At 41.7% G+C, this 24,958-nt stretch overlaps 1 pseudogene; it reads left to right on the forward strand.

Annotated features, from left to right (window-relative positions):
• The first annotated feature begins 1,285 nt into the window (after positions 1–1,285).
• On the forward strand, positions 1,286–4,147 carry LOC135563748 (E3 ubiquitin/ISG15 ligase TRIM25-like; annotated as a pseudogene).
• The last annotated feature ends 20,811 nt before the right edge of the window (positions 4,148–24,958 follow it).

Below are 24,958 nucleotides of genomic sequence, written 5' to 3' on the forward strand. Positions count from 1 at the left end.
TATAGAACGTTTGTGGGCAGATCTGAAAAAGCGTGTGCGAGCAAGGAGGTCTACAAACCTGACTCAGTTACACCAACCCTGTCAGGAGGAATGGGCCAAAATTCACCCAACTTATTGAGGGAAGCTTGTGGAAGGCTACCTGAGACATTTGGCACAAGTTAAATCATTTAAAGGCAATGCTACCAAATACTAATTGAGTGTACATAAACTTCTTACCCACTGGAAATGTGATGAAAGAAATAAAAGCTGAAATAAATAATTCTCTCTACTATTATTCTGACATTTCACATTCTTAAAATAAATTGGTGATCCTAACTGACCTAAGACAAGGAATTCTTACTAGGATTAAGTGTCAGGAATTGGGCCCTTCCCAATAATGCAGAGAGAAAGAAAATATAAAATTTATAGAAAAGCAATAACACGTAATAATAAATACAATGAGTAACAGTAACTTGGCTATATACACAATGTACCAGTACTGAGTCGATGTGCAGGGACACAAGGTAATTGAAGTCAGTGGAGTAAAGTAATTAAGTCAAAACACTTGAAAGTACTATTTATTTTGTGGTTGGTATCTGTGTTTTACTTTACTAGTAATATTTTTGACAACGTTTACTTCATGACATTCCTAAAGAATATAATGTACTTTCTACTCATACATTTTCCCTGACACCCAAAATAACTTGTTACATTTTGAATGTTTAGCAGGACAGGAAAATTGTCAAATTCACGCACTTATCAAGAGAACACATGGTCATCCGTACTGCATCTAATCTGGCAGACTCACTAAACACAAGTGTATTGTTTGTAAATGTTGGAGTGCGCCCATGGCTATCCGTAAATGTTGGAGTGCGCCCATGGCTATCCGTAAATGTTGGAGTGCGCCCATGGCTATCCGTAAATGTTGGAGTGCGCCCATGGCTATCCGTAAATGTTCAAAACAAGACAATGGTCCCATCTGCTTTGCTTAATACAAGGAATTTGAAATAATTGATACTGTTACTTTGATACTTAAGTATATTTAAAACCAAATACTTTTAGGCTTTTACTCAATTAGAATTTTACTGGGTGACTTTCACTTTTACTTGAGTCATTTTCTATGAAGAGAACAGTCTATAACTTGGGTGGCTCTAGTCGTCGAAAAAAGCATGTTGTCTAAAAGACTCGTACATACCATAAATGGAACTTCTACAAGCACCTCTGTCCAACCACAAACCTCTTCCTGCAATACACACAATCAGAAGCACAACATTTTTTAGAGAAACAAAAGTGATTTTCAGTCTGCACCAAAGTGTGTGCAGCTAAATGGCAACAGCCATGGAATCAATCAGTTGTTCAATATGTCTGGATCTACTGAAGGATCCAGTCACTATTCCCTGTGAACACAGTTACTGTATGGGCTGTATTAAAGACTGCTGGGATCAGGATGATCAGAAGGGTGTCCTGATCAGCTGTCCCCAGTGCAGACAGACCTTCATCCCGAGGCCTGTTCTGAAGAAAAGCACCATTCTAGCAGAATTGGTGGAGAGCCTGAAGAAGACAGGACTCCAAGCTGCTCCTCCTGCTTACTATTATGCTGGACCTGGACCTGGAGATGTGGCATGTGATGTCTGCACTGGGAGAAAACTCAAAGCTGCCAAGTCCTGTCTGGTGTGTCTGGCCTCTTACTGTGAGTCTCACCTCCAGCCTCAATATTAATCTCCTGCCTTTAAGAAGCACAAGCTGGTCAAAGCCTCCACACAACTAGAGGAGAAGATCTGCTCTCGTCATGATTAACTACTGGAGATGTACTGCCGTACTGATCAGCAGTTTATCTGTTTATCTGTACCTGGACCACAGGACAGGAACTCTGTTTTTCTACAGTGTCTCTGACACAATGACCCTCCTCCACAGAGTCCAGACCACATTCACTCAGCCCCTCTATCCTGTTTTTATATCTTTCATGGATTTGTGAAGATACTGACACCGACACAGTGATTCACTTTGATAAGAATACAGACAGGCTATACATGACATGTTCAAGTAAGATTTTAAAATCACTGATCCATATTTAACATCCCAGTCCTCCTAAAATTTGGACCATAGACTCTGAGATTAGTCATGCAAGACATACTAGTAGGATTAACGTTTTGATTCTGATTTTGTCACTAAACATACACTACACTATTGGGGTCACTTAAAAATGACATAATGCAATTATGTTACCACAGCTGAAAAATGTTGTTCTGATTAAAGAAGCAATACAACTGGCCTTCTTTAGACTAGTTGGGTATCTGGAGCATCAGCATTTGTGGGTTCGATTACAGGCTCAAAATGGCCAGAAACAAAGCACTTTCTTCTGAAACTGGTCAGTCTATTCTTGTTCGGAGAAATGGAGGCTATTCTATGTGAGAAATTGCCAAGAAACTGAAGATCTCGTACGACGCTGTGAACTACTCCCTTCACAGAACAGCGCAAACTGGCTCTAACCAGAATTGAAAGAGGAGTGGGAGGCCCCAGTGCACAACTGAGCAAAAGGACAAGTATATTAGACTGTCTAGTTTGAGAAACAGACGCCTCACAAGTCCAACTGGCAGCTTCATTAAATAGTACCCACAAAACACCAGTCTCAATGTCAACAGTTGAAGAGGCGACTCCAGGATGCTGGCCTTCTAGGCAGAGGGGTGGGAGGCTTCAGGGGGTGTAGCCGTGGGGCTAGCGGAGAGGTCCAGGGCAAAGCCCCCAGGAAGACTTCCCGGGGCAGGCAAAGCTGACTACAGGCAATGAGTGTGGCAGAATGGTTTCGAGGCCACAATGGCACCAGTAGACCAGTCAATCGAGGGATTGTGTCGCTGGAGCCAAGAGAATCCCAATACCACGGGAACCTGTGGAGACTCAATTAACAGGAATTGGATCGTCTCGCTTTGGTTCCCTGATACTCGTAGGTTGATTGTGTGGTATGGTGGGTGACCCGGCCTATAGAGCGCCCGTCCAGCACTCTAACATTCATGGGAATGGAGAGAGGTTGAGTGGCTCCGAGTTGATGAGTATCTGGAGAGACTTGGACTGGTCCCCCCACAGCAAGGTGGCATGGAGAGGGGGGCGAGTAAGGGGAGAAGCAAAATTGTCCTTAAGACCCACCAGAGTACTCATTCCTACAAATGAGCTAGGTCTCCTGAAGGGACAGGTAGACACATAACGACTGGCAGCACTGCAATACAGACAACTCTGTGTCTGGGTCTGGGTGTTAAGTCTGCATACGCGTTTGGCTGTAGACCGCCTAGCCCTGCATCGGCTCGGGAAGAGGTAAATCGACAGTCTTGGAGGAACTTGGGTAAGATCGAATACTCTCTGGGATTTCCGGAGTTCATCAGATGCAGGGTGGGATCGTTGAGTGAGCGATTGGGACATCTTCTCCCTCCTACATTCCCGTAGACGTCCATTGATCTGGATGGTTAAGGCAATGAGTGATTCGAGATCCGTCGGTAGTTCCAGGGCTACAAGCGCGTCCTTTACTTCCTCCGATAATCATCGCAGGAGCGTGTTGAACAGCGCTTCCAGGTTCCAGGCACCCTACGCTGCTAGTGTGCGGAACTCCACTGCATAGTCTGTCACACTGAGGGAGTCCTGCCGAAGCTGGAGTAACTTCCGGGCAGCCTCTCTCCCTTACACCGGAGCCTCAAACTTTTGCGGAGCTGGTCCAAGTCTGGTCCATGTCTGCTGGGTCAAGCATGGCGAGTAAATACTATCATGTTTTAATGTATGACCCAGGTGCAGACAGTGTTGAAGAATTAAAATTTATACTTTAAACAGGGGCAGGCAAAAGACGGGTCAAGGCAGGCAGAGGTCAATAATTCAGAGATGGTATAAGGCACCGGAACAGCAGGCGGGCTCAGGGTCAGGTCAGGCAGAGGTCAATAATTCAGAGATGGTATAAGGCACCGGAACAGCAGGCGGGCTCAGGGTCAGGTCAGGCAGAGGTCAATAATTCAGAGATGGTATAAGGCACCGGAACAGCAGGCAGGCTCAGGGTCAGGTCAGGCAGAGGTGGGGAATCCAGAGTAGAGGCAAAGGTACAGGACGGCAGGAGGGCTCAGGGTCAGGGCAGGCAGGAAAGGTAAAAACATGGAAACTAGAAAACAGGGACAATAGCAAAGACAGGAGCAAGGGAAACCACTGGTAGATTTGACGAAGAAAATGAACTTGCAAAGGAACTCCTTGTTTCTTCAAGTAGAAAACACAGGTATAAGTACTCGGGGGATAATGGGGAAGATGGGCAACACCTGGAGGGGGGTGGAGACAAGCACAAGGACAGGTGGGACAGATCAGGGCATGACAAATGGCACATACATTAAAAAGCTCAGTCCCACTACCCCATTTGACATATAGCAACGAAAGTCTCTACTGTGTTTGTGAAAATCTAAGAATTTCGTCAAAAGATGACAGAGAAAATGTACATTTTGTAAAGACCAAAGTAAATGTTCCCACACCAAACCCAACTAAACCCAAACTACTTAACTTCTCTGTTATCCATCAAATTGATACTGATTGTGGAGCGGAAGGAAGGTTTACTCTGAAACATGTTGATATTTTCAAAAACATGGAAATAGGATGCAATTCTGTTAACAGTTATTTTAATTTATGCTAATATTTTCGGGCCAATGCCTCATGGGTCCAATATTAAATATTCGAATTCTAAATTAGAAGCCATTGTTGCTGCTTGCACATATATTTCAGTTCAGATTTGTGTTGAATGTTTAGTCCACCAGATGGCAAACCATGCCTAGTTTACAACAATATAGTAAGGCAGGCAGATCCCTCCAGTTACAATGTGTTTGTGTCGATCAAGGATTTAAACCTAATCTCATCTCTCATAATTTAAAGGTAATGATATACATTTACATTGGATTATCAGTTAGGGACATGCATACAACATGCAGAGTAGAGTGCTACTATAATTTGAGGACAGTAAAATACAGCAGATACTGTAGCCTAATTTTAAAAAAGATTAGTGGTTTAAACTCATACAAGTATTTGGAAGTATGGCTAGATGGTACACTGTCCTTCTCTCAGCACAACCGTGATTCAGATGACGCTCCTACCCATGCTAGATTACGGAGACGTAATTTATAGATCGACAGGTGAGGGGGTTCTCGAGCAGATGACGCTCCTACCCATGCTAGATTACGGAGACGTAATTTATAGATCGACAGGTAAGGGGGCTCTCGAGCGTCTAGATGTTTTTTACCATTCGGCCATAAGGTTTGCCACCAATGCTCCTTATAGGATACATCACTGCACTCTATATTCTGTAAACTGGTCATCTCTGTAATACCAGTTGCAAAACCCACTGTTTGATGCTAATTTATAAACCCCTCTTAGGCCTCACCCCCCCATTCTGAGATATCTACTGCAGCCCTCACCCTCCACATACCTCACCCGTTCTGCCAGTCACATTCTGTTAAAAGGTCCCCAAAGCGCACACATCCCTGAGTCGCTTGTCTTTTCAGTTTGCTGCAGCTAGCGACTGGAACGAGCTACAACAAACCCTCAAACTGGACAGTTTTATTTTTATCTCTTCATTCGAAGACTCAATCATGGACACTCTTACTGACAGTTATGGCTGCTTTGCGTGATGTATTGTTGTCTCTGACCTTCTTGTCCTTTGTTCTGCTGTCCAATAATGTTTATACCCTGTTTTGTGCTGCTACCCTGTTTTGTGCTGCTGCCATGTTGTGTTGCTATCATGTTGTTGTCATGTTGTGTTGCTACCATGCTGCGTTGTCATGTGTTGCTGCCTTGCTATGTTGTTGTCTTAGGTGTCTCTTTATGTAGTGTTGTGTCTCTTGTCGTGATGTGTGTTTTGTCCTTTATTTATTGCGAATGTATTTTTAATCCCAGCAGGAGGCCTTTTGCCTTCTGGTAGGCCGTCATTGTAAATAAGAATGTGTTCTTAACTGACTTGCTTAGTTAAATAAAATCAAAAACCTGATTAGGATTTATAAGTGATTCTTGGAAAAATATATATAATGGTAGCTATTCTTTTTCTGAACTTGAAGGTACTATTATTGACACCTGTGAAGATAATAGAGTGTGTTTTCAAATGGATGTTTAGAAGAGACAAGTGTCCACTCGTCAATGTTATGAAATGGCTCTCCAATGTACAGATGTCTGAAAAACTGAATAGATGTCTACTGATTTGCAAGCACCCACTGCCACTTAATGAATACAAACTTTATACGACATCTTTCTGAACTTACTAACTGCATGGCTTGGTCTCCTATGTGAATTAGTCACATGAATTAAATGTGAGGTACAACGCTGGAGATGAGAAGCAGGTACAGGGAGTGAACATTTAATTAACCACGGACATGGAACAGGACAGCATCTGGACAGGAACACACAACGACATGTATGCTGACACAGGGATCTAACCAAAGAAACAGACAGACATAGGAGGGGCAATAAACAAATTAAAGTTGTCCAGGTGAGTCCAATGATGCCCTGCTGTGCAAGATGGTGAGCAGTGATGAAGCGCAGGTGCACATAATGATGGTGACAGGTGTGTGCAATGAAGGCAGTCTGGCTCCCTCGAGTGCCAGAAAGGGAGAGCAGAAGTAGGCGTGACATTAAGCTAATCAACATCTGGAGATGTACTACCGTACTGATCAGCAGTTTATCTGTGTGTGGTGTGTGAACATAAAGGTCACGATACAGTCTCAGCTGAATCAGAAAGGACTGAGAGACAGGTAAGGATCATCTGTAATTGCTGCTCACTTCGAAAATACCATTCATTACTGAATATTAGTGACTACTGTACAATATAGCTTGGAAGTCAGCCAACACCCAATCATCTAGCTGTGCTAATATACACACTCACGTGATGTAACATTTACTGAGACCTAAAGAGTTGCATTGGCTCATTCAGTTAATACCTAGACTTTGGGTTAGCAGGCTAATGCACGTTTCTGGCATGCAGGAGACCCCGGATCGAACCCGATCTGTTACATGCATATAGACGCACACAGACACCTGCATTCCTTTTCCTCCATTATGCATAGACGGTGACCTATCATAAAGTTTGATATGTTTTAACTTAGATAGAATCACTTGCACAAATGAACCATAGATTGACATTTATATTTCATATAAAACACCCTAGTTCTCTAAAATATGGACCATAGACTCCGAGACAAACCCAGAACTGAATGGCCCATAGGTGACGCTACAATAAGCTGTCCCGTTTGTTTTCGAGCAACGCAAGACTATGCTTTGTTTGTAAAAAAAATTTAAAAAACATGAATTTCGTCAAAAGATGGCAATGTCAATTTTGTCAAAACAAAAGAAAATGCTCCCACCCCAATCCCAACTAAACCCAAACTACTCAACTTCTCTTTGATTTATCAAATTGATACTGATTGTGGGGCTTAAGGACACTACAAGCAAGGTTTATACTCAAAACATTATATTTTCAAAAACATGGAAACAAGATGCAATTCTGTTGTTAATTAACCTAAACTGTTAGCATTTATGCTAATTCATGCTATTATTTTTGTGTTATGAAATGGCTTTCCAATCTACAAATGGCTGGAAATCTGAAAAGACTACAACTACAGTAGATTCAGGGCCGGGCCTGGCTGTTCTGCCGCTCTAGGTGAAACAAAACCAATAGAACTGACAGAATATCTCAACTGCCATTATGTCTTGGTCAAATATGCAATGGTTGTGCAATGTATAACGATGACAACACTCAATAACAAATGACAACTTTTCTGTCAGTTGTCCTGTCTGCTTATGCACTTCCCAAAGTGGGCGACAAAAAAAGTTTGATAGTTGGGATGAAAAATGATCTGGAATCTAATCTAGTTGGTCCTTTTTAAAGTGATTCAATAGTTTTGTTGCAGTATATAGATGCGTAATGACGTTGGAAAATGAGTACAATTAATCAGGAGTGCAAACGACTTTCAAAAAGTAAACATTTCATTCCGGTGTGAATTAGGTGAGATGGCCATGAATCATGACAAAATTACCACCTTGTGACACCCCTTGAGCAAATTAGGGTTAAGTGCCTTGCTCAAGGGCACATCGACATATTTTTCATCTTGGGTACCGGGACAACGCTCAAACCATGATATGCTCCATCAAAGTACTGAGGAGTAAAACAGACAACTATAAATACTTTAGTGTCATCTAGTGGTAGATCTGGGATACACATTAAATTCATCAATACACTGTACCGTACAAACTAACAAACTGTTAGAAAATTCAACAATCATTGGACTTGCAGTAAACAACAGATGGTTTGTGTCCTCACTTGTCTGGGGATCATTATCAAATATGAAAATACTTGAATAAATTCAATCATGACATTGACGTCTAGATTTTTCTTCCTAAATCCAATCACATTCTTAATCTCTCCTCTTTCCCCTACTGAATAGATTATTGTGACAGACATGTGCAGGAATGAGCCTCAAGATGGCGAGGGTGGGCCAGAATGAATTGAATTGCTCACCAGGAACAGAATGAAAAATGCATGTCCTGGTTTAAGGGAGTCTGTCCTCTAGCCACCAAGCTCTCTGTTAGGCCATGACAACATCATCATTACATCCACTACTGGACATCAAAATGCTTTTCTTTGGCCACATATGTAAAATACCTAGGTGCCCTTCTGTAAGATCCATGAAGAGCAAATAAGGAAAGGAAATGATCTCATCTAAATAAACAAGTACTGTACATAGACTATCAATTTGTCTTTCACAATCTATATCACAAACACACACAGACACACACTCACGCACACACACTCTCTCATGCACATGACTCCATACACACATCCTTAAATCCAGCTCGCCTTGTTCTCTCTCTTTCCTCTTTCTCACGCCACGGTTTAATGTTCTATACAGTGGGGCAAAAAAGTATTTAGTCAGCCACCAATTGTGCAAGTTCTCCCACTTAAAAAGATGAGAGGCCTGTAATTTTCATCATAGGTACACTTCAACTATGACTGACAAAATGAGAGAAAAAAATCCAGAAAATCACATTGTAGGATTTTTAATGAAATTATTTGCAAGTTATTGTGGAAAATAAGTATTTGATCACCTACAAATAAGCAAGATTTCTGGCTCTCACAGACCTGTAACTTCTTCTTTAAGAGGCTCCTCTGTCCTCCACTCGTTACCTGTATTAATTGCACCTGTTTGAACGTGTTATCAGTATAAAAGACACCTTTCCACAACCTCAAACAGTCACACTCCAAACTCCACTATGCCCAAGACCAAAGAGCTGTCAAAGGACACCAGAAACACGATTGTAGACCTGCACCAGGCTGGGAAGACTGAATCTGCAATAGGTATACAGCTTGGTTTGAAGAAATCAACTGTGGGAGCAATTATTAGGAAATGGAAGACATACAAGACCACTGATAATCTCCCACGATCTGGGGCTCCACGCAAGATCTCACCCCGTGGGGTCAAAATGATCACAAGAACGGTGAGCAAAAATCCTAGAACCATACGGGGGGACCTAGTGAATGACCTGCAGAGAGCTGGGACCAAAGTAACAAAGCCTACCATCAGTAACACACTACGCTGCCAGGGACTCAAATCCTGCAGTGCCAGACGTGACCCCCTGCTTAAGCCAGTACATGTCCAGACCTGTCTGAAGTTTGCTAGAGAGCATTTGGATGATCCAGAAGAAGATTGGGAGAATGTCATATGGTCAGATGAAACCAAAATATAACTTTTTGGTAAAAACTCAACTCGTCGTATTTGGAGGACAAAGAATGCTGAGTTGCATCCAAAGAACACCATACCTACTGTGAAGCATGGGGGTGGGGCTGTTTTTCTGCAAAGGGACCAGGACGACTGATCCGTGTAAAGGAAAGAATGAATGGGGCCATGTATCGTGAGATTTTGAGTGAAAACCTCCTTCCATCAGCAAGGGCATTGAAGATGAAACGTGGCTGGGTCTTTCAGCATGACAATGATCCCAAACACACCGCCCGGGCAACAAAGGAGTGGCTTCGTAAGAAGCATTTCAAGGTCCTGGAGTGGCCTAGACAGTCTCTAGATCTCAACCCCATAGAAAATCTTTGGAGGAAGTCGAAAGTCTGTGTTGCCCAGCAACAGCCCCAAAACATCACTGCTCTAGAGGAGATCTGCATGGAGGAATGGGCCAAAATACCAGCAACAGTGTGTGAAAACCTTGTGAAGACATACAGAAAACGTTTGACCTCTGTCATTGCCAACAAAGGGTATATAACAAAGTATTGAGATACGTTTTGGTCAATAACAAAAGTTTATTTTCCACCATAATTTGCAAATAAATTCATTAAAAATCCTACAATGTGATTTTCTGAATTGTTTTTCTCATTTTGTCTGTCATAGTTGAAGTGTATCTATGATAAATTACAGGCCTCTCATCTTTTTAAGTGGGAGAACTTGCACAATTGGTGGTTGACTAAATACTTTTTTGCCCCACTGTATGCCTACCAGGGAGGTCGCTAGGCCTATTTTAGGGGGACTTTATCCCCCTAAAATATTCATTAGCCCCCCCTAAATAAATCAATATATCAGTCAACATATTTTCTCTCTGATTTTTTGCCGTCAACTGTTCCATCGCATCTTCAACTGTTCTATCGCATCTTAAACTTCTTACTGGGCGGACACTAGGACCTGGGGGAGGCTGCTGCTGCAGAGGCTGCTGCACACGCTAGTGACTGTCAGTCCTACTTGTAGCTCACATTTAGATTCTTCTGTGGCTTGAGACTGCTAACAGTAAATGGATAGGAAAAGGCTCAGACAGGACAGATTCATGCAGATAGGCTAAGATGTGAATGTGTGGTAAGTTAGAACAGAGAGAGAGAGAGAGAGAGTATTCACTACTGTAGACTTGGTTCATAATCAAAGCTTTGTTAACCAATAACTTTTTATGTGAGGCTGCCTGTAAGTTACAGTGTAACGGACGTTGTGAGCTAGCGAACGTTAACTTGTTGTTGAATTTAAAAGACACTGTTATGTGGCATTTAACTTTGTATTTAATGTAGTTTTGCTATCTGTGAGACAGATGACATAACATCATGCGCATATCTTTTCATACTCAATTGCTTTCATTCAGTAGGCCATTGGAAAACAATTATCAGTAGGTCATGTGTAGAAAAGGTGACATAGTGTTGATCACAGCTTTCTGCTTTGCATGTAGAGTTTTTGGAAAATCCATTCAATTTGATTATTTTGTCAGTAATGGCTGCAAAAATTTGAAAAAAAATATTTGTTTGTCTTGGTAAACATGAGATGGCACAAACACACAGAGACAGTGTTGTGGCATGGCAAAGCTACCAGGCAACTAGTAATCATGGGAACATTGCTCAGATTTTAACATCTGGCCATGCTAGTGATATTGCAGCGAGAAGAGAGTATCTGAGGAGAAGTGTTGCGGTCACCTCAATGTTAGGAAGACAGGGACTCTCCTTCCGTGCCAATGATGAATCTAGTAAAAGCACAAATAGAGGGAACTTTCTTGAATGTATGGAGCTTTTGAAGGAGTTTAACCCTTTCCTGCAAAGGTACAATACTCCATCAATGGACCGCATACCAGCTGCGGTCCATTAATGCAGTCGTGGACACTTTAACTGCTATTTTTGATTGTCTATCTGCCATTGGCTCCCCCATGGCTGTTGGTCTGAGAGTAAAGCTTCATAAGTTCTCCACTGTGTATTTGCTACTGATGTTTCAGTCCCTTCTTTCTATAACTGAGGGACGACACAAGTTCCTCCAGAAAGAGACTGTAGACCTGGCAGAAGCTTGTTTCGGCAAACAAGCTGTATGTGACACACAGCAAACGCACAGACTCATTTGCCACAGAACTTTATGACAGAACCAAAGCACTCACAAAGCACTCACAAAATTCACAATATTCCAGTGGCAGATGCCGCAAGAAAGTGCAAACAAAGGAAAATGGGAGATATTGTGGTGGAGACCTCCTTGGGTTGAGACACAGAATTGTCATGTTCCCAAACAATGAAAACAGGGTTGTTGCTCCCCTGCTTGGACATGATGGTTTGTGAGCTTGACCAGCGATTCTTAAGGTCTGCTCAAAGGCATACAGGCATGCAGTCCCAACTCAAAACTCTTCCTAGATACATCATGCTTAACTGAGTTTGCAAAGCACTACAGTATTGATGTTAAAACAGAAGAGATGTTGGTGGCAAGAAACGTTCTTGTCCGGAAAAGAGAGGCTGGACGTCCTTCCAAAGATATGGTTGCTGTGCATAACCTCCTGGATGATGATATGTTTCCTTCTCTGAAGGAAATCATTCAGGTTGCCCTCACAATCCCTGTGAGCAGCTGCTCCTGTGAAAAGTCCTTTAGTGCACTGCGCCGGCTGCACTCCTGGTTGCGGAAGACAATGGGTCAGAAAAGGCTTGCAAGTCTTGAGGGTGTCCATGTCCAGTGAGGATGAAGTGCTTGAGCCACTAAGCCACAATAGTGTCATTGATCGCTTTGCCACCTTTAAAAATAGGAGGTACACTTTGATGCATCCACCCACACAATAAGCATCAAAAGAAAGAAGCAGTAGGAGCAGTTCTGTAATATAGGTTGTAATATTTGTTTGGTATCGTTTAAAAAAAATCTGATTTGATTCCTAATTATTGTTCAGTGTTTTACATTTTATTTAGCTCATTAGTTGAATTTAGTTTTAGTCCCCATTGTGGATGATACTGTTTAATATGTTCCATGTGTCTGAATTATTGGGTTAATTTTGAGCAACAATTAACAGAATGAGTGAAATTTAAATAAAGATTTTTTTCTAATGGTATAATATGACCTGCATGTCTTCTCTCTCCTCTCGCTCTCTGTCTGTCTCTGTCTCAAAATAAAATCCCAAAAGTATTTGGGCAACGAAGTACAGCCATTTTTATGCCTTTTGCTGGTGTTGGATGGATGGGAACAGGGTGGACTTGAATTTCTTTATTTGGATAGAATTTAAGTGAGTTATATTAGATCAGTGTCTAACATAAACTATGAGACAGGTATACTTTTAGCCAACCTTGACCAAAAATGACCTTATTTTGATAGATTTTACACCCGTTGTTACACTAAAAATACATGATGAAAATACATTTTGAGGGCTTTAAAAAAAATCCAGGGAGAGAATGCCCAGACCCCCCTAAAAGAGGCTTAGCTCCCATATCCATGAATCTCTAGTGACGTCCCTGATGCCTACTATATACAGGCTGGTTTAATGTTATATATGCCTACTATATACAGGCTGGTTTAATGTTATATATGCCTACTATATACAGGCTGGTTTAATGTTATATATGCCGACTATATACAGGCTGGTTTAATGTTATATATGCCTACTATATACAGGCTGGTTTAATGTTATATATGCCTACTATTTACAGACTGGTTTAATGTTATATATGCCTACTATATACAGACTGGTTTAATGTTATATATGCCTACTATATACAGGCTGGTTTAATGTTATATATGCCTACTATATACAGGCTGGTTTAATGTTATATATGCCTACTATATACAGGCTGGTTTAATGTTATATATGCCTACTATATACAGACTGGTTTAATGTTATATATGCCTACTATATACAGACTGGTTTAATGTTATATATGCCTACTATATACACGCCAACACTGGAATTTCAATCAACCCTGCTGCCAGTGAACCAAGTCAGGCAAATGCCTGTGAATCTTAAGTGTGGCACGGACAGCTCCAGTGAACATGATGAATGGCCCTGTGCTGCGCTGCGTTTCACTGCTGTCACAGTTTGCCAGTTGGATGGCTGACCTGATGGACTAATAGGAACAGACAAAGTCTGGATTGTGGCTGTGTGTTTTCAAGGAGGAAGATTTTAAAAAGATAGACACTGTCCTTATGTGAACACAATAGACAACTTTCTATGATGAGATTGTTTGCTCTGCTGTGCTTCTCTCCTGATCAGCTGCTGTGTCCACGTACAGTAGTGCATCTCTTCAGAAATATTTACAAACCTTCCCTTCACATTAAAAGTCCACATGGAATGGCTTGTTCCCATCTTTTGGCCACTGTGCTTCTAAGTTTGTTCAAAGCTGAGAAAATACATGCCTGTGATTTTCACCATTACTCCAGCCATGACACTTTCTGACCAGCTAGACTACTGTGGTGGAATTATTGTAATCAAAAGGAGTGACTTTTAGATTTCTTAAAAACAATCAAACCTTTATTATTTAATAACTGCAGTAATGGAGGTGGTCAGTAATCAACCCCTGGAGGTGACCCCTGAGAACTCAACCAGCTGGTTTGAGCCACAGCATTTTATAGCAAAGTACATCCTCCTTCAGTCTACATAACACACAACAGATGTATGGAATAGGTCACAAGGTTAAGATTTGTATGAAAGATACACAACAGACAGTATCTGCTGTAAAAACAGTTTTCATTGTGTAGCGACCAGTGTCTGGCCCCCCAACTCCATACTGGAGCCATCTCCTCCTCGTACCACAGTACAGAAACATTTACTCATGCTCTGGACATCACAAAGACATCGTAAATCTCCTGTCAGTGTTATCTCCCAAAGGCCCACTTTCAGTTCACACAGACATAATAAAAATAACTCTCTATTCTGTTGCATAAAACAACCATTTTATGCAATAAAAGTATTATAACATAATTGTATAATTTCCACCATACTACCCCCATGAAAAAGTACTACTGAATTACTACACAAAACCTATTGGTGCAGTAGTGACATTGTAGAGACTGTAGGGACTGTGAAGTGAATATGTAGTTTATGCCCTACTCAAGACACACAAGTAGAGTTGTGTAGTGCTCAGCAGGAAAACAGTGTTTCCATTAGTAATCAGGTAGATTTTTACTACTTGATGTTGGTAATAAATAAGTAGCCACAACACTACAGTCAGACTACACTGGTTTTTGCATCCACAGAAGAAGACAAAGCAGGAACGGGGTGGCAGGTAGCCTAGTGGTTAGAGCGTTGGACTAGTAACTGAAAGGTTGCAAGATTGAATCCCAGAGCTGACAAGATAAAAATCTGTCATTCTGCCCCTGAACAAGGCAGTTAACCCACTGTTCCTAGGCTGTCATTGAAAATAAGAGTTTGTTCTTAACTGACTTGCCTAGCTAAATAAAGGTAAAAAAATAAAAAGGAAGTAGTTTGTTGTTAGCTAGCTACTGTTTCTGACAATCCCTAATGTGATCTTCCATCCATCGTCATCCTGTCTTTCATAACACTTATGCTGGCATCAAGTTTAACGTTCCTTTATGTTGTATACAGTGCCTTGCGAAAGTATTCGGCCCCCTTGAACTTTGCGACCTTTTGCCACATTTCAGGCTTCAAACATAAAGATATAAAACTGTATTTATTTGTGAAGAATCAACAACAAGTGGGACACAATCATGAAGTGGAACGACATTTATTGGATATTTCAAACTTTTTTTAACAAATCAAAAACTGAAAAATTGGGCGTGCAAAATTATTCAGCCCCTTTACTTTCAGTGCAGCAAACTCTCTCCAGAAGTTCAGTGAGGATCTCTGAATGATCCAATGTTGACCTAAATGACTAATGATGATAAATACAATCCACCTGTGTGTAATCAAGTCTCCGTATAAATGCACCTGCACTGTGATAGTCTCAGAGGTCCGTTAAAAGCGCAGAGAGCATCATGAAGAACAAGGAACACACCAGGCAGGTCCGAGATAATGTCGTGAAGAAGTTTAAAGCCGGATTTGGATACAAAAAGATTTCTCAAGCTTTAAACATCCCAAGGAGCACTGTGCAAGCGATAATATTGAAATGGAAGGAGTATCAGACCACTGCAAATCTACCAAGACCTGGCCGTCCCTCTAAACTTTCAGCTCATACAAGGAGAAGACTGATCAGAGACGCAGCCAAGAGGCCCATGATCACTCTGGATGAACTGCAGAGATCTACAGCTGAGGTGGGAGACTCTGTCCATAGGACAACAATCAGTCGTATATTGCACAAATCTGGCCTTTATAGAAGAGTGGCAAGAAGAAAGCCATTTCTTAAAGATATCCATAAAAAGTGTCGTTTAAAGTTTGCCACAAGCCACCTGGGAGACACACCAAACATGTGGAAGAAGGTGCTCTGGTCAGATGAAACCAAAATTGAACTTTTTGGCAACAATGCAAAACGTTATGTTTGGCGTAAAAGCAACACAGCTCATCACCCTGAACACCCATCCCCACTGTCAAACATGGTGGTGGCAGCATCATGGTTTGGGCCTGCTTTTCTTCAGCAGGGACAGGGAAGATGGATGGAGCCAAATACAGGACCATTCTGGAAGAAAACCTGATGGAGTCTGCAAAAGACCTGAGACTGGGACGGAGATTTGTCTTCTAACAAGACAATGATCCAAAACATAAAGCAAAATCTACAATGGAATGGTTCAAAAATAAACATATCCAGGTGTTAGAATGGCCAAGTCAAAGTCCAGACCTGAATCCAATCGAGAATCTGTGGAAAGAACTGAAAACTGCTGTTCACAAATGCTTTCCATCCAACCTCACTGAGCTTGAGCTGTTTTGCATTTTCAGTCTCTTGATGTGCAAAACTGATAGGAGACATACCCCAAGCGACTTACAGCTGTAATTGCAGCAAAAGGTGGCGCTACAAAGTATTAACTTAAAAATTAAGGGGGCTGAATAATTTTGCACGCCCAATCTTTCAGTTTTTGATTTGTTAAATATCCAATAAATGTCGTTCCACTTCATGATTGTGTCCCACTTGTTGTTGATTCTTCACAAAAAAATACAGTTTTATATCTTTATGTTTGAAGCCTGAAATGTGGCAAAAGGTCGCAAAGTTCAAGGGGGCCGAATACTTTCGCAAGGCACTGTATATACTTTCATGTCGTTGTTTAGACGTTTATATAACTCTTTACCAGATCAAGAAGATCGCAAGCCAAAACGGTCTTGTGTTTAGCCTAGCTGTTTGCTAGCCCCATTGAAATGTAGCTATGTAGTCTTTGTTTTGGTATACTAACTAATACTGTAAGTATGACTGAAGGCCATTGTTGGAAAGATGTAACATTTTATAAACATTGTTTTTCAGCACCTAAAGAATATTCTGCAATTTCAGACAACAGCTGAACTAGAGGGAATAGGCAGTTAAGTGCATTGCCAAGTGCAGCAAAATGTAATCCTCTATGGAGAGGAGTGCATCACTGAGGAACTGCTGATTCATGGCTTTGTAAAAGAAGAGCTTGAATATTTGCACCTCATCAGATATGTGGTTATGTGCCCAAGTCAATAGGCTTTTCATAACTTTCCCACACAATATGTGTACGTTATGTTGTCAAACTGTTGTGTTGGCAACAATCAGAATTCAACAAATAATTCCCTCTCTGTGCTACAGTATATACAAGCCTCCCTCACTTCTCCACCCTCTATCTATCTAACCTAACTTAAAGAGTGACTGAATGCATCGATTCCTCATGTTTCTCTGTCGCTCATTAAAGATGCACTCTGCCATTTCCTGGTCAATATATTTCTAATAGTTTGCCTAATTTCAGGTTGTGAGACAAAACAAGCATTTATAATTTAGAGAATCATTATACCATCTAAACCGTTGTGAAAATATTTTCCATAACCAAAAATATTATATTTTCAGCTGTTTGAATCTGGTGTACAAAACCGAAAGTAAACAGTGCAAAAACCAAACTTAAGACCGGGAAACATAGAAATAGCGCACATAAAATATATCTACCGCTTCTTAGACTTGCTTTCAATGCGAATAACAGATCTATATCTTACAGTATGTAGGATTACGGGCAACATCCGCACTGAGATAAAGGCTAGAGCTGCCGCTTTCAAGGAGCGGGACTCTAACCCGGAAGCTTCTAAGAAATCACGCTATGCCCTCTGACTAACCATCAAACAGGCAAAGCTTCAATACAGGACGAAGATCGAATCGTAATACACCGGCTCTGACGCTCGTCAGATGTGGCAGTGCTTGCAAACCATTACAGACTACAAAAGGAAGCACAGCCAAAAGCTGCCCAATGACACAAGCCTATCAGATGAGCTAAACTACTTCTATGCTCGCTTCGAGGCAAATAACACTGAAATATGCATGAGAGCACCAGCTGTTCCGGAAAACTGTGTGATCACGGTCTCCGCAGCCGATGTGAGTAAGACCTTTGACCTGTTAGTGATCCCTTCGCGCGTCAATCCCTTTAGCAGGATCGATTTGACAACATCCAGTGAAATTGCAGAGCGCCAAATTCAAACTACAGAAATATTAATATTCAAGATTCACAAAAATATACGTGTAATACATCAAAATAAAGTTTAACTTCTTGTTAATCCAGCCGCAGTGTCAGATTTCCAAAATGCTTTACGTCGAAAGCAGACCATGAGATTATCTGAGGACAGCACCCGCATACAAACACATGAAAATCGTTTTCAACCAGGCAGGTGGCGACAGAAAAGTCAGAAATAGTGATATAGGGGCCTCCCAGGTGGCGCAGTGGTTAAAGGCGCTGCACTGCAGCGCCAGCTGTGCCATCAGAGACTCTGGGTTTGCGCCCAGGCTCTGTCGTAACCGGCCGCGACCTGGGAGGTTCGTGGGGCGACACACAATTGGCCTTACGTCGTCCGGGTTAGGGAGGGTTTGGCCGGTAGGGATATCCTTGTCTCATCGCGCACCAGCGACTCCTGTGGTGGGCCGGGCGCAGTGCGCGCTAACCAAGGTTGCCAGGTGCACTTTGTTTCCTCCGACACATTGGTGCAGCTGGCTTCCGGGTTGGATACGCGCTGTATTAAGAAGCAGTGCGGCTTGGTGGGGTTGTGTATCGGATGACGCATGACTTTCAACCTTCGTCTCTCCCGAGCCCGTACGGGAGTTGTAGCAATGAGACAAGATAGTAGCTACTAAAACAATTGGATACCACGAATTTGGGGAGAAAAAGGGGTAAAAAAAATAATAATAATAATAATAATAATTTTAAAAATAGTGATATAATTCATGCCTTACCTTTCAAGATCTTCTTCTGATGGCACTCCAAAATGTCCCAGAAACATCACAAATGTTTGTTTTTTTAAATAAATTCCTTCTTTATATCCCCAAAATGTCAATTTAATTGTCGCGTTTGATTCAGAAATACACCGGTTCCAACTCGCCCAACATGACTACAAAGTATCTAATACGTTACCTGTAAACTTGGTCCAAACATTTCAAACAACATTCCTAATCCAACCTCTGGTATCCTAAAACGTAAAAAATCTATAAAATTTAAGACGGGATAAAAACTATGTGAAGCGCGTTCCAGTTCACGCGCACCAAACAATAGTCCAACAGGAGTCCACTTGGAGTGACACTTACAATGAAGAGCCCTACTTTTTCATTTCTCAAAAGAAAAACATCAACCAATTTCTAAAGACTGTTGACATCTAGTGGAATTGATAATCAACCGTAGCAACAGCATATGTGAGAAGTAATGTTCCCTATAATTATTTCAATGCTGAGAAAATTTCAGGTCTGCTGAGCGCAAACTTGAATGTTGTGAAAATTCTGTGCAACTTCCACCACCATTTACTGTGAATACTGAGTCTGTACACGCTTTAATTGACTGTTTACCAGTGGCCAAGTAAGCTACTGTAGCTATTTGATCGTAATATAGGCCTACCAGAGTGACCTACCATTGAAAACAATGGAGAAAATGCATCCCATACATAACATTTTAACATTTGAATAGCGGTTCTATCATTCAGCCTACAGTAGCAGCCAAAGTGTGGTGTTCAATGTAGGTCTACATTCCATGAGACTTTTGAAAAGAACATACAGGCCTTTGCATTAACCTGTTTATCCACTTGTCCCTCTGACAAGGAGGTGACTGAACATTTTGTTGCGTTGTTTGATGCAAGAAAACACTTTACAAAATAAAATACATTATTATTCCCATACAGTTTGATTGGGTTCAAATCCGGGCTCTGGCTGGGCCACGCAAGGACATTCAGAGACATATCCCGAAGCCACTCCTGCGTTGTATTGGCCATGTGCTTAGGATAGTTGTCCTGTTGGAAGGTGAACCTTCACTACAGTCTGAAGTCCTGAGCAGATTTTCATCAAGGATCTCTCCGTATTTTGCTCTGTTCAACTTTCCCTTGATCCTGACTAGTCTCCCAGTCCCTGCCGCTGAAAAACATCCCCACAGCATGATTCTGCCACCACCATGCTTCCCCGTAGGGATGGTGCCAGTGTCATGACTCCAAATAGGTCAGATCAGGTTTGCAATGAATAACTTCAATCAGACCCCTCTCCTACTAGAGGGGAAAGGAAATAACAGCTTGGGGTTAACAAATCCCACCTTGTTGTAAATCAAGGGAGAAGATTCAGGCCTGTGCTCTCAAGAGTCACCAAAGGAATGTTCTTAGTTTTGCTGAAACTCTAGCATGTTCAAAAGCGCATACTGGAACAATATTTCTAACGTGGAACGTGGGGAATGTTCAGAGGCGATCTATAGAACACGAATGGAATTTTATGTTATTTTGTGATGTCATTAAAAATGTTAAAGCAAATACTTTAACTTGGAAAGTATACCCACTACATAGTATATGAAGTTTCCATACTGTGCGTTGTGCATGTATTATTTTGTTTTTGCTAAGAGAGGGATGTGATTTGAGAAACTATAAGAGATAATTGTTTTACCTAACTTTGCACAATGAGCAGACACCACTCCAAAGTAAGGTCAGAGAGCATGTCAGTCTGCTGGAACCGCCCCTTTCGAGCATAATGTATTAATGATGGGCTAAGAAAAAACACGAGACCAGAAAAATGTGAAGCTGCAGCTGCACCATAAAGTGGTTTGAACTTTGAATCTCAACACAAGGTGGAGACGATAAACTCACCTCCGTGACAATCACTGGTAAGGCTGATTAGCTGCCCTATGTAAAGTATCTTTGAAAGTGAATTTAAGTAGGACCAACATGTTACTCTACTCTAACCACCGATACAGCTGGCTAGCCTATCTTCAAAGAAGCCTCTTCAAGAGTGAATGGAAGGAAAGTGAACTCTGTAGTTCTGTTCAGGAATACACAACAAGTCACTGGATACCGGACAACTACAAAGAAGGACAACAGTAGAAGACTTGTTGGAACCAGTTTGGACAATCAGAGCCTTATAAGCATGCTGTTAAAAGGCCCAACCCCCTTTTCCAAGGCTGCCCTGTTCACAGAGAGATCCCCGGCGAACCCAGGCATTTCACCTAAATATATTCACGATTTCTATATGGTTACTGTAGGTGAGAGTAGTTTCTGAATGTACCAATGTTAAGTGTCTCTGTCCCTCTCTCTCTCCCTCTCCATCTCTTCTTTAACAAGCAACCATGTTCTTGTCGCTAGGGATCTGTTTTCAGCATATTAAATCTCCAGTCAATAACCGGTGTAAAGTGTGTATGTTTATCCTGCGTTCCCATTTAACTAGCTAGTAAATACTTAATGAAACCAATTTGTGTAGTACTAAATCATAAGTAAGGCTCTGGTTTTTCCAGATGCAAGGAGGCTATGACTGTTCAGAATCATGATATGATACGAGGTTATGATTAATAAGTTGACTGTTTATAGATGTGATAGGTAAAGACCTTTTAGAGTTTAATTCGGGAGATGGTAACTCTTTAAAGAACTGCTCTCGTGGTGCCCCAGATCCTAATGAGTTAATTGTTACATGATTCATTTAATTGGGTAACAATTAAACATAGTTAGTTAATTATATAAATAACAGTCTTCTGATTAATGTTAAAGTTAAGTCACGACACTAGGTTTCCTCCAGACATGACCAGTGGGAACCCACCTGTTTTGAGCCCCACATCCTAGGCAAAAAAATAACAAATTATTTAAATATTTTAGATTTTTTTGGGCTTGCCTGTTTTGCATGTTAGTTTGGCATTAATGCGTGTCACATATCAGTTTGCAAACAATGTAAATATATATATATATATATATTTATATATATCTCATTCAGTTAATAAAGCTGCATACACACATGGTCTCTTTTTTTTCTTGAGTAAGGCAGCTCCAAAATGCAGGTGTTTCAGTCTAGCTCAGTGCTTTCTGTGGTAGTGGGGCGAGCCAGCAGAAAATATGGAGCGCAGTGCCGTGATTGGCTCAATGTTCTGTCACTCATGGGGACAGTACGTCATCGCCAAGTTTAAGTGCTTAGTAAAGGTAGACATCCCAAATTTCAGCCCTTTGGGTCCTGCCATAGAGTTATATTACAAGTGCCCTTCTAAGAAAGCTCAAGGTCATTGGCCACAGATAAAATGACGTCAAATCACGTTATATCTACAGTAGCTTTGATTGGACTTATCATGTCAAAATCTTACTTTCAAAGTCCTAGCTAGCAGTCATCACCATGAATCAAGTTGACAATCTACTTCCAAATCCTTTTTTTAATTATTGTCATATGAAGACAAATAATGAAGAGAAATTATAGATAAAACGTATCGGTGCTCATCGGCCATTGGACATAAAGATTACACAACAAATTGCAAATCGCAAATTCAACAATTAGTTATTTGGAAGGAATCAGTGGATAATTGCAAGTGTTGCAAAGAAACCACTAACGTTAGCCTGCTATTCAATGGAGTGACTGTGTTTTCTTTTTTTTTGAGTTCCCACCATAAATCCAAAGAATACGAGACTACGAGATTACAAAAATGACCGCTGCGTCACCTTCACAAAGTGAGTCCAACAATGTCTTGTATGCTGCTACATAAATGATCTAACATGCAAGGGAGATATGTATACTGTAGCTAAGAAAGTAATACTAAGTGTATGGTGTGTAGTAAGCTGTTAGTAGCCCATGTGCATCATCCTAATAATTTGGTCTATTTTCACCAACACGGTATTGTAAACCCATCGTTCGTGGCCGGTGTGTGCTTGTTTGCAACTTCTGTTGTACAGCTTTGACAGTGCTACCGATAGTAGTGGTGGCGCTTGGCTTGCACGTGCAAATTCAGCACGCACAACATTCTAGAATAGAATTGTATCATTTGACGTGTTAAATTAAAAGTTGATTTAACGCTTCAAATAGTGTTATATGACGTGTATCTTTTTTGACACGCAAAGACCCAAATGGCGTTCAATGTGCCTCACCCTGATAATTTGGTCTATTGTAAAGTCTTCTTGATATAATTACATGTTAGGGAGCTGTATATATCAATGATGTTGCTCTTGCTGCGGGCGATTCCCTGATCCACCTCTACGCAGACGACACCATTCTATATACTTCCGGCCCGTCCTTGGACACTGTGCTATCTAACCTCCAAACGAGCTTCAATGCCATCCTTCCGTGGCCTCCAACTGCTCTTAAACGCTAGTAAAACCAAATGCATGCTTTTCAACCGTTCGCTGCCTGCACCCGCAAGCCTGATCAGCATCACCACCCTGGATGGTTCCGACCTTGAATATGTGGACATCTATAAGTACCTAGGTGTCTGGCTAGACTGTAAACTCTCCTTCCAGACTCATATCAAACATCTCCAATCGAAAATCAAATCAAGAGTCGGCTTTCTATTCCGCAACAAAGCCTCCTTCACTCACGCCGCCAAACTTACCCTAGTAAAACTGACTATCCTACCGATCCTCGACTTCGGCGATGTCATCTACAAAATTGCTTCCAACACTCTACTCAGCAAACTGGATGCAGTTTATCACAGTGCCATCCGTTTTGTCACTAAAGCACCTTATACCACCCACCACTGCGACTTGTATGCTCTAGTCGGCTGGCCCTCGCTACATATTCGTCGCCAGACCCACTGGCTCCAGGTCATCTACAAGTCCATGCTAGGTAAAGCTCCGCCTTATCTCAGTTCACTGGTCACGATGGCAACACCCATCCGTAGCACGCGCTCCAGCAGGTGTATCTCACTGATCATCCCTAAAGCCAACACCTCATTGGCCGCCGTTCGTTCCAGTTCTCTGCTGCCTGTGACTGGAACGAATTGCAAAAATCGCTGAAGTTGGAGACTTTTATCTCCCTCACCAACTTCAAACATCTGCTATCTGCATTCTCCACGCATCGCGCCGACAGAAACAAACATCTTTCTGGTAAGAAGAGTGGCGGGGGCGTATGCCTCATGACTAACGAGACATGGTGTGATGAAGGAAACATACAGGAACTCAAATCCTTCTGTTCACCTGATTTAGAATTCCTCACAATCAAATGTAGACCGCATTATCTTCCAAGAGAATTCTCTTCGATTATAATCACAGCCGTATATATCCCCCCCAAGCAGACACATCGATGGCTCTGAACGAACTTTATTTAACTCTTTGCAAACTGGAAACCATTTATCCGGAGGCTGCATTCATTGTAGCTGGGGATTTTAACAAAGCTAATCTGAAAACAAGACTCCCTAAATTTTATCAGCATATCGATTGCGCAACCAGGGGTGGTAAAACCTTGGATCATTGTTACTCTAACTTCCGCGACGCATATAAGGCCCTGCCCCGCCCCCTTTCGGAAAAGCTGACCACGACTCCATTTTGCTGATCCCTGCCTACAGGCAGAAACTAAAACAAGAGGCTCCCACGCTGAGGTCTGTCCAACGCTGGTCAGACCAAGCTGACTCCACACTCCAAGACTGCTTCCATCACGTGGACTGGGACATGTTTCGTATTGCGTCAGATGGAAATATTGACGAATACGCTGATTCGGTGTGCGAGTTCATTAGAACGTGCGTCGAAGATGTCGTTCCCATAGCAACGATAAAAACATTCCCAAACCAGAAACCGTGGATTGATGGCAGCATTCGCGTGAAACTGAAAGCGCGAACCACAGCTTTTAATCAGGGCAAGGTGTCTGGTAACATGTCCGAATATAAACAATGCAGCTATTCCCTCCGCAAGGCTATTAAACAAGCTAAGCGTCAGTACAGAGACAAAGTGGAATCTCAATTCAATGGCTCAGACACAAGAGGCATGTGGCAGG

This window comes from Oncorhynchus nerka, linkage group LG22, assembly GCF_034236695.1.
Source record: "Oncorhynchus nerka isolate Pitt River linkage group LG22, Oner_Uvic_2.0, whole genome shotgun sequence".
Classification (NCBI taxonomy): domain Eukaryota; kingdom Metazoa; phylum Chordata; class Actinopteri; order Salmoniformes; family Salmonidae; genus Oncorhynchus; species Oncorhynchus nerka.